Below are 8,670 nucleotides of genomic sequence, written 5' to 3'. Positions count from 1 at the left end.
GTACCATGCTGTTTTTATCACAATAGCTTTGTAGTATAGTTTCAAGTTGGGGGTTGTAATAGCCCCTGCCATGTCTCTGTTACCTAGAATTGCTTTTGCTATTCTAGGTCTCTTCTTGTTCCAAATGAATTTTTGGATTGTTTTCTTAAGGTCTGTGATGTATGGTGCTGGGATTTCATTGGGATTGCATTGAATCTATATAGCAGTTTTGGAAGTATGGCCATTTTCACTATGTTGATCCTTCCTATCCAAAAGCAAGGGATGTCTTTCCATTTTCTGATATCATCTTCAATCTCCCTTTTCAGAGTGTTATAGTTTTCAGAGAAGAGGTCTTTGATTTCTTTTGTTAGGTTGATTCCTAGGTATTGCAGTTCTTGTAGGCTATTGTGAAAGGAATTGTTTGCCCTATTTCTGTCTCAGTGAGTATGTTGTTCATGTAGAGGAAAGCTATTGATTTTTGTGTGTTGACTCTGTATCCAGCTACTCTAGTGAATTAGGTTATTAAGTCTAGAAGACTTTTGGTGGATTTCTTGGGGTGTTCTATATAGAGTATCATGTCATGTGCAAATAATGACAATTTGACTTCTTCGTTTCCTATCTTTATTCCTTTTATTTCTTTCTCTTGTCTAATTGCTGTGGCTAATGTTTCCAAAACTATATTGAACAGAAGTGGTGATAGTAGACATCCTTGTCTTGTTCCTGATTTTAGTGTGAAGGATTTCTGGTTTTGACCGTTTAGTATGATATTGGCTGTTGGTTTTTCATAGATGGCTTTTATCAGATTGAGGTAGAGACCATCTATTCCAATTTTTTTGTAGGGTTTTTGTCATAAATGCATGTTGAATTTTTTCAAATGCTTTTTCTGCATCTATTGAGATGATCATATGGTTTTTGTCCTTAGCTCTTTTGATATAGTGTATTACATTGATTGATTTGCATATGTTGAACCATCCCTGCATCCCTGGGATGAATCCCACTTGGGCAGGGTGTATGATCTTCTTGATGATCTTCTGCATTCTATTTGCCAGTATCTTATTAAAGATTTTTGCATCTATGTTAATTAGGGAGATTGGCCTGTAGTTCTCTTTTTGGGTTGGGTCTTTCCCTGGTTTGGGAATCAAAGTAACACTTGCTTCCAGGAATGAATTTGGAAGTATTGCTTCCCTTTCAATTTCCTTGATGAGTTTAAAGAGTAGTGGCGATAGTTCTTCTTTAAATATCTTGTAAAATTCAGCAGTGAAGCCATCCGGACCTGGGCTTTTCATTGTTGGTAAATATTTTATTACATTTTCAATTTCACTCATTGTAATTGGGGTGTTTAGAATTTCTATATCTTCTTCATTTAACTTTGGCAATTTGTATGTATCTAGGAATCTCCATTTTTTCTGTGTTTTCCATTTTATTAGAGTACAGGTTCTCATAATAGATATTGATGATCCTCTGGATTTCTGCTGGGTCTGTTGTGACTTTACCTTTTTCATTCTTAATTGCATGGATTTGAGCATTTTCTTTCCTTTTTTTGATAAGATTAGCTAAAGGTTTATCGATTTTATTTATTCTTTCAAAAAACCAACTCTTTGATTCATTAATTTTTTGTATTGTTCTCTTAGTCTCCATTGCATTGATTTCTGCTCTGATCTTTATAAATTCCTTTCTTGTAGGAGCTTTGGGTTTGTTATCCTCTTCTTTTTCTAGGACCTTGAAGTTCTGCTTTAGCTTATTTATCTGAGTTCTCTCTGTTTTCCTAATATGGGGATTCACTGTATGAATTTCCCACATAGAACTGCTTTCATTGTGTCCCATAGATTCCTATATGTTGTACTGGCATTATCATTTACTTGTAGAAACTATCTGATTTCTTCTTTAATTTCCTCTGTGACCCATTGGTTGTTCAGGAGGGTGTTATTCAATTTCCATGTGTTGTGGGAATTTTGTGGTTTCTTATGTTACTGCCCTCTAATTTTATTTCACTATGGTCTGATAATATACAGGGGGTAACTTCAATTCTTTTACATTTACTTAAGACATGTCTTATGAGCTAGCATGTGGTCTGTTTTGGAGACTGACCCGTTTGCAGGTGCAAGGAATGTGTATTCTAATTTTGTGGGGTGGAACACTCTATAAACATCTATTAAATCCGTTTGTTCAATAGCTTGGTTCACTTTTAGAATTTTGTTGTTAATTTCTTCTCTAGATGATCTGTCTATTTGTGATAGTGGGGTATTGAAGTCCCTCACTATAATTGTATTAGTGCTTACTTGATTTTTCATATCCATTAATATTTGTTTTGTATAGTTGGGGGCATCCGTATTTGGTGCATATATATTTAGCATTGTCATCTCTTCCTCTTGGATTGTTCCCTTCACAAGGCTGTATTGACCATCTTTGTCTCTCTTAATTAGTTTTGGTTTGAAATCTACTTTGTCTGCAAGTAAGATTGCTACCCCTGCTTTTTTCTGTGTTCCTGTCACATGGAGAACTGTTTTCTATCCTTTCACTTTCAGTCTATGAATTTCTTTTTGAGTTAGGTGTGTTTATTGTATACAGCATATTGTTGGATTTTGCTTCTTAATCCATTCTGCCAGTATATTTCTTTTGATTAGTGAATTGAGGCCATTAACATTGATGGTTATAATTGATAGATATTGACTCATCCTTGTCATGATGTTTTGCTATTGTTGGCTCTTTTATTTCTTATTTTTCCCCCTTTCCCTTTAGTTTCTTACCTTGCCTGGTGGCTTCCCTCTGTTGGGCCTCATGGAGTTGTGACCTTCATTGTCTTTTTCTAAGATATTGTTTAGAATTGTTTCAAGGGCTGGTTTGATGTTCATGAAATTTCTCAGGTGTTCTTTTCCATGGACATATCTAATTTCCCCATCGATTTTGAAAGATAATTTTTCAGGATACAACAGTCTAGGTTGGAAATTATTTTCTTTTAGGGCTTGAAATACTTCACTCCAGGCTCTCCTTAACTTGAGGGTTTGTGTTGAGAAGTCTGCTGTGATTCTGATGGGTTTTCCTTTGTAGGTGATTTGTTTCTTTTCTCTAACTGCTTGTAGGATTTTGTTCTTCTGTTGGGTTTCTGGGATCTTGACTATTATTATATGTCTAGGTGTTGGGAGCAATGCTACATAATTCTAGAGAAAAATCATTTGAGTAGGCCTAGTTCTCCTGCCTACAGGCCAGCTACAACATTCCAGACATAATTGCATTTTGGCCTTGAGTCACAACTGAGACCTCAGTGATCCCTGGATGCTGTAATGCTCCAGGACAAGACCACACCTGCCAGAGAAGCCAGGGAGGAACCAAATCTTCATCTGCATAGTTCCTCATTGTTCTTAGATTTCCACTGCCCCCCAGTCGTTTGTTACACCTTTTTTATCCCAATGTAAAGTATTGAAAACTGCATTTTCACTTGTTACATCTGTTTCCCCATGTACTGAATAAAAGGTGCTGCAAGCTAGGGGGGCTTTTGTCTTTGCTGCCCAGAGCAGCACTGATCAGACTCAAAGCTCAGCTTCTTCTCATTTGTCTACCTTTCCTGTAATTCGCCCTGTGCTGCCATGGCTCGCAGGAGACTAGGACTTACTGCAGAGGTTCTGGTAACATCCCCTTCTCCTGTTCCCTACATGTAGGTATAGATTTTTTTTTTTTGATTGTGGCTAGTTGGAGTTCTATATGCCTCTTTTATCTATATGTCCAATTCTCCACCTTTGTCTGGGAAGTTTTCTACTATTACTTCTGTGAACGTTTTTTTTTTTTTTGGTACCAGAGATGGAACTAGGGTCCTTGCGCTTGTGCTTCTGCAGCAGGCAGCAAAACCACTGAGCTAAATTCCCGGCCCTGTGAACAGTTATTTTATGTAAATTGTACTTTCTCCTGTTTTTTCGTGGACTCCTATCAGTCTTATGTTATTCTTCCTTGCATCATCTAGCAGCTGTTGGATTGATTTCTCATGGTCCCTTGTAATTGTGAATCGATTTTTCTTTTTCTCTTCACTAAGTGTAATCTTTTCTTCTATATCTGAAATTCTGTCCTCACATTGGCTCATTCTGCTGTGTAGACTTTCAGTGGAGCTTTTAATCTCCTGGAAATCTGTTTGCATCTGTTTTATGGATTCCATTTGTTTCCTATGTTGGAATTCCATCATGTTCCTCAGCTCCTCTCTAGATTTATCAATCATGTCTTGCACTATGAGCACAATCTCTGGTGTTATCTGAGAAACTATTTCTGATTTCATTTTTTACAGATCCTCTTTTGTTACCAGTTCAGGGAGTCCAGGTGGTTGAGTATTAGAGTATTCTATCTCATTTTCCTTTGGGGTTGCTGTATGTGTCTTCTCATTTCGACCAGCATGGGGGGTGCTGTTGGCACCCGTGCGGCTCACCTCCTCTGTGCTGGGATTGGTGGAATGGCGGCTGGGAGGCCCCTTCCTCTGCACTGGGAGCCTCAATTTATTTTCTCAATTTTTTTTCTGATCACTCAGATTACTGATCTTTTCACATTTTCTTTTTTTTTTTTTTTTCAGTTTTGAACCCAGGGCCTTTACAATAAGCTACGTCTCCAGCCATTTTTTCATTTTTTTGTTTTGAGACAGTCTTTCTAAGTAGCTCAGGCTGGGTTCAAACTTTCAATCCTCTTGCCTCAGACTGCCAGAGTGTTGGAATTACAGGCGTGCTTTAAAACACCCACCTGCTTTTTCTTAGAGACCAAATTTTAAATAGAAAAGAACACTGTGAGAAACAAAGTGTACCCAGGCATTACAACCTCACTGAAATCATTTTATAAACTGCTTCTGCAATTTAGCTCAGAATAGTTATCTTGGGATTTCAGTTCATAGTCTCAGTCTTCATATCACTGGAAATGCATGCTCCTTGAATCTCTTAATTTTTTTTCTTAGCTAATGAATTTTAGATATGCTGTTATCTACATTTGTAAAGTCCTCCTCACTTATTTGTATTTTCCTCACATTATTTAATAATTTTTACAGTTGGAGATTTCAGATTCCATGTTCTTGAAAAGTTACAGAATTTTTGTAAATATTTGTTTTTAAATATTTTCAAATTTTAGTTGCATCCTGTCTCAGATACTGAGGCCACAGAAATATTTACTAATATAAAGTTTTATTACATTAGTAATCTATGAAATTGTCACTTTGTCTGTTGTGTATTATTTTACTTTTATATTCAAACCTTTTAGATATTTTTTGTTTGTTTGTTTTATGGTACCAGGGATCGAACTTGGGTCCTTGTACTTGTGAGGCAGGCGGTGAAACCTCTGAGCTAAATCCCCTGCCCTAGAAATTTTTAAATAGGGCTATTTATTAAAAGCATCATAGATCTCATCATGTCTTAATAAACCTCTGGTAAAAAGTAGGGAAAGGGCTGGGGATTTAGCTCAGTGGTTCCGTCGCTTGCCTTATAAGCGCAAGGACCCAAGTTCAATCCCTTTGCTTTCAGCAGGGAGAGATGAATGAGGCACATTTGAATTACCAAGATCTTTGGTACCATTTCTACTGGGTTTCATTTCTGCACAGAGTGGACTGTCCATTGTATCCAAACAATGAGCATTCAAAATTATGAGTTCTGTTGGAACTGATAGTCTGCCAGAATTGGAATAAAATCTATCCTGCCTTTGTAGAGGAAGAATTGAATCAGGATATGGTTGGCTTGGTGAAGAAACTGTCTTACAGTGCTGTTCTGTTGGAGGTGATAGGAGCCGAGTGTCAGAAGGTGCTCTCTGAGTTAACTCATCACACAGCTTGAGTCTCCTTTTTCATTGCTAATGTTACAGTCCAGGGGGTTCACTGCACCTCTGGAGTCTCTTCTTCCTCCCTCTGAAGGCAAAGGTGAGTCTGAGTGGCTCTTTGCACAAGGTTGAAAGACAGCCAAAAGGTTTCCTTGCAGATGATGGCGATCTAGGAAATACCCTCTTCCAAATGTGGTATTTGAAGCACCAAGTGAATAAGGATAAGGATCTTTCAAATTCATATTTAAAGTCTTGTTTCAGTTAGTTTTTGTCTGTTGTGAGCATTTTCTGTCTTAAATCATGAAGGTTCCTTTCAGCAGTCCAAGGTGCCACCCAGTTAGCATGTGCTTCTCTGATGGGAGATCATTCTGCCTTTGATAGAAATGAATGGGTCCTTTTCTTTTTCAGTATCTTTGGCTTGATTTCTATAGGTTTCTAGCTCTTTCGCTGTGTGGCTGATATTTTCTTCTAGTTTGGAAAGTTTCCCCTTTTAACCAGTAACTTCCCTCTACTGTCAATTTCCTTTAGAGTTTGATTACATTTTCTTGATACAGTTCAATCATTACTTTCAGTTTCTGCTGAAGCTTCTGTTTCTCATTTTCAAACTGTATTTTCTGGCTGCAAACATGCTCATGTGGAGTGGAGATTTTTAATATATTCTGTAAGATCTTCGTTTTATCTGCTTCAGATAACTGAATATGATTTTGGTTTCTTTCTCTTTCTAAAGTTGTAAAGAAGCGTTTAACTTAGCAACATAAACCAGTTTCTCCAAAGCCCCTTTTGGCTGATGGTCTAAATGAGGACCATTTCCTGATTCATGCTTCATTTCCAGTTCCAAGTTACCATCCTCTGTGAAATCTTCTCCCATGCAGCAGTCCAGTCTTTCATCTTGAGCAAATATTTACAGACTTAATGTGGTTTTTTTTTTCTCATGTAGAACTTGTACCACATGTACTTTATAGTCTTCCAATGTTATTTTCTGTTAACATTCATTCACTTGCTCTTTCCATGCTGCAGCTTCTTGTAAAAGCTGTTTCTGGCTTTCCTAAAGTTTGGAATTTTCATCCAAAACATCTGTTTCTGCTCCCTTAAGTCATTCTTCACTGATTTCAAATATCCTCAAGATGGGTTTGCCTTTAGCTACTTGTAATGTGAGGGATTTTGCTTCATCTATTAGGGACTGTATTCATTTGGAAATATCTGCCATCAATTCATGTTGTCCCGAATGTCTAGTTAAGTTTCTTTTAGCTTTTACCAGAACGAGTGTTTCCCCTTGAAGTTTAGATCTGACCCTCCCTGCTTTCTCAGGCTGCCTCCAAACTGTTTCTGTTGACTCCTCAAAGTGAGCATCTTTAAAGACACTAAATGACACATCCATTAAATGACACTAAACCTTTGAATAAGGCTTTCTCAAGTAGTTTACATGTTTGCTCAGTTCAAAAAGCTGTAGAACAAGTTTTTTTCTCTTCTCACATCAAGCTGTCTTCTGACTGAAATCTTCTCCATAAAATTTGAGACCAGCAAAAAAACCAACAGCTGTACATATCTCCAATTCCCATGATAAACCACAGGGATCAGGCCCTGGTAGACACTTCAGGCAGTACTAACAACCCTGGGTAGTCCTTCTGGGACTGGCCCCCAGGGCTGCCCCATGGCTCATGCCTGGTTTGGCAATTGCCATGGCCACCAAGCCCTGGCCTGAAACTCTAGTTTGGTTTAGAACCTGTTGCACCTGGCAACCAGAGAAGACTACTGCTGAGCCAACTTGTGGAGAAAGCAACCCCAGGGGACTAGACACTGGCAGGCATCATGTGCTCTTGCTACCCACTGTGGAAGCCTCAGACTCCCTTGTGTTTTACATCCTGGTTCAGCACAGATTTTGAGCCAAGTCCATGAGCCAAAGTATGTGCAGTCCCCATGCCACCAACCTCCCTAGTTTTGTCTAGGCTGCTACAGGAAGGCCAAAATGCTTTTTGTGACACTGTAGATTCAAACTATAATAAATCTGTTAAAAAAAAAAAAAGGGCTACTTTTAGACCAAATACTTTATTATAAATAATCCTGCAAAGAAGAAAAATTGTTTCCTTACAAAATGACATGGTTACTGATACCACAAGGAGACACGGATTTTAATCTGAAAGTTGAGAATATCTGTGTATCCATCTGTCTCCCTGTCTGATGTTCCCGATACGTTTCAGAAGTATTGGTCAAGAAAATGCTAAAGAAAATTGATAAACTCTAAAATACAAAAGCTGAGGAATGTGTTCAATTATGCTTAGAAATGTATTAAAGTAGAAAAATTTCTATAGAGATCTGAAAATGAGTAGACGAGTGAAAGTAAACAACTTAAAGGTACCCAAAATTCTGCTCATCACTAATCTTAGAAGGAAATGCTTAAGATTGGCTTCGATGAGCAAGGCTATTTCTCTATCGCCCTCTGGTGGAATCTGGCAGACTTCAGGGCTTTTCCAATAAGCAAACCTGGACGCGTGCGCCCTCTGGTGGATGCGTTTGGGGTTTGTCTAACAGTGCTGTTGAGCCACCTACTTGCTGAAGACTAGGCGGGAGTTTGACGAGCCAGAGGGTGAACTGAATCATTTATCTCCACCAAATGTCTGTAGGGGACCTGACAGGGTTTGAAGGCCTGGGACGACCAATCCTGGCTCTGCGCACTGGGCTAGGTCTGCCGGAGATGGGGCTAGGGAAGGGGTTGGTGGCTCAGACAGGAGCTGTCACACAGGGCACTGACCTTGGGCAACTTTACAAGTCATTTCAATTCCAAAATCGTCTGTTGTGTCATTTTCCTAGGGAGACATGAGTAATGGACAGGAAACAATCAGAGATAACATAAAATGTAATAAGGTATCAAATTTTGGGTTGCAGATGTCAGAGTGCTCCAGGAATGGGTGGTGATATAATGTG

General features: G+C 38.5%; 1 pseudogene; it reads right to left on the bottom strand.

Moving 5' to 3' along the window:
- Nucleotides 1-5,323: 5,323 nt before the first annotated feature.
- Nucleotides 5,324-7,283, bottom strand: LOC101719150 (melanoma inhibitory activity protein 2 pseudogene; annotated as a pseudogene).
- Nucleotides 7,284-8,670: the final 1,387 nt, after the last annotated feature.

The sequence above is a fragment of the Heterocephalus glaber genome, unplaced genomic scaffold (assembly GCF_053883595.1).
Source record: "Heterocephalus glaber isolate CG9 unplaced genomic scaffold, H.glaber_assembly_v1.0 deba00001461, whole genome shotgun sequence".
Lineage (NCBI taxonomy): Eukaryota > Metazoa > Chordata > Mammalia > Rodentia > Bathyergidae > Heterocephalus > Heterocephalus glaber.
This window is presented reverse-complemented; position numbering and strand designations above follow the sequence as displayed.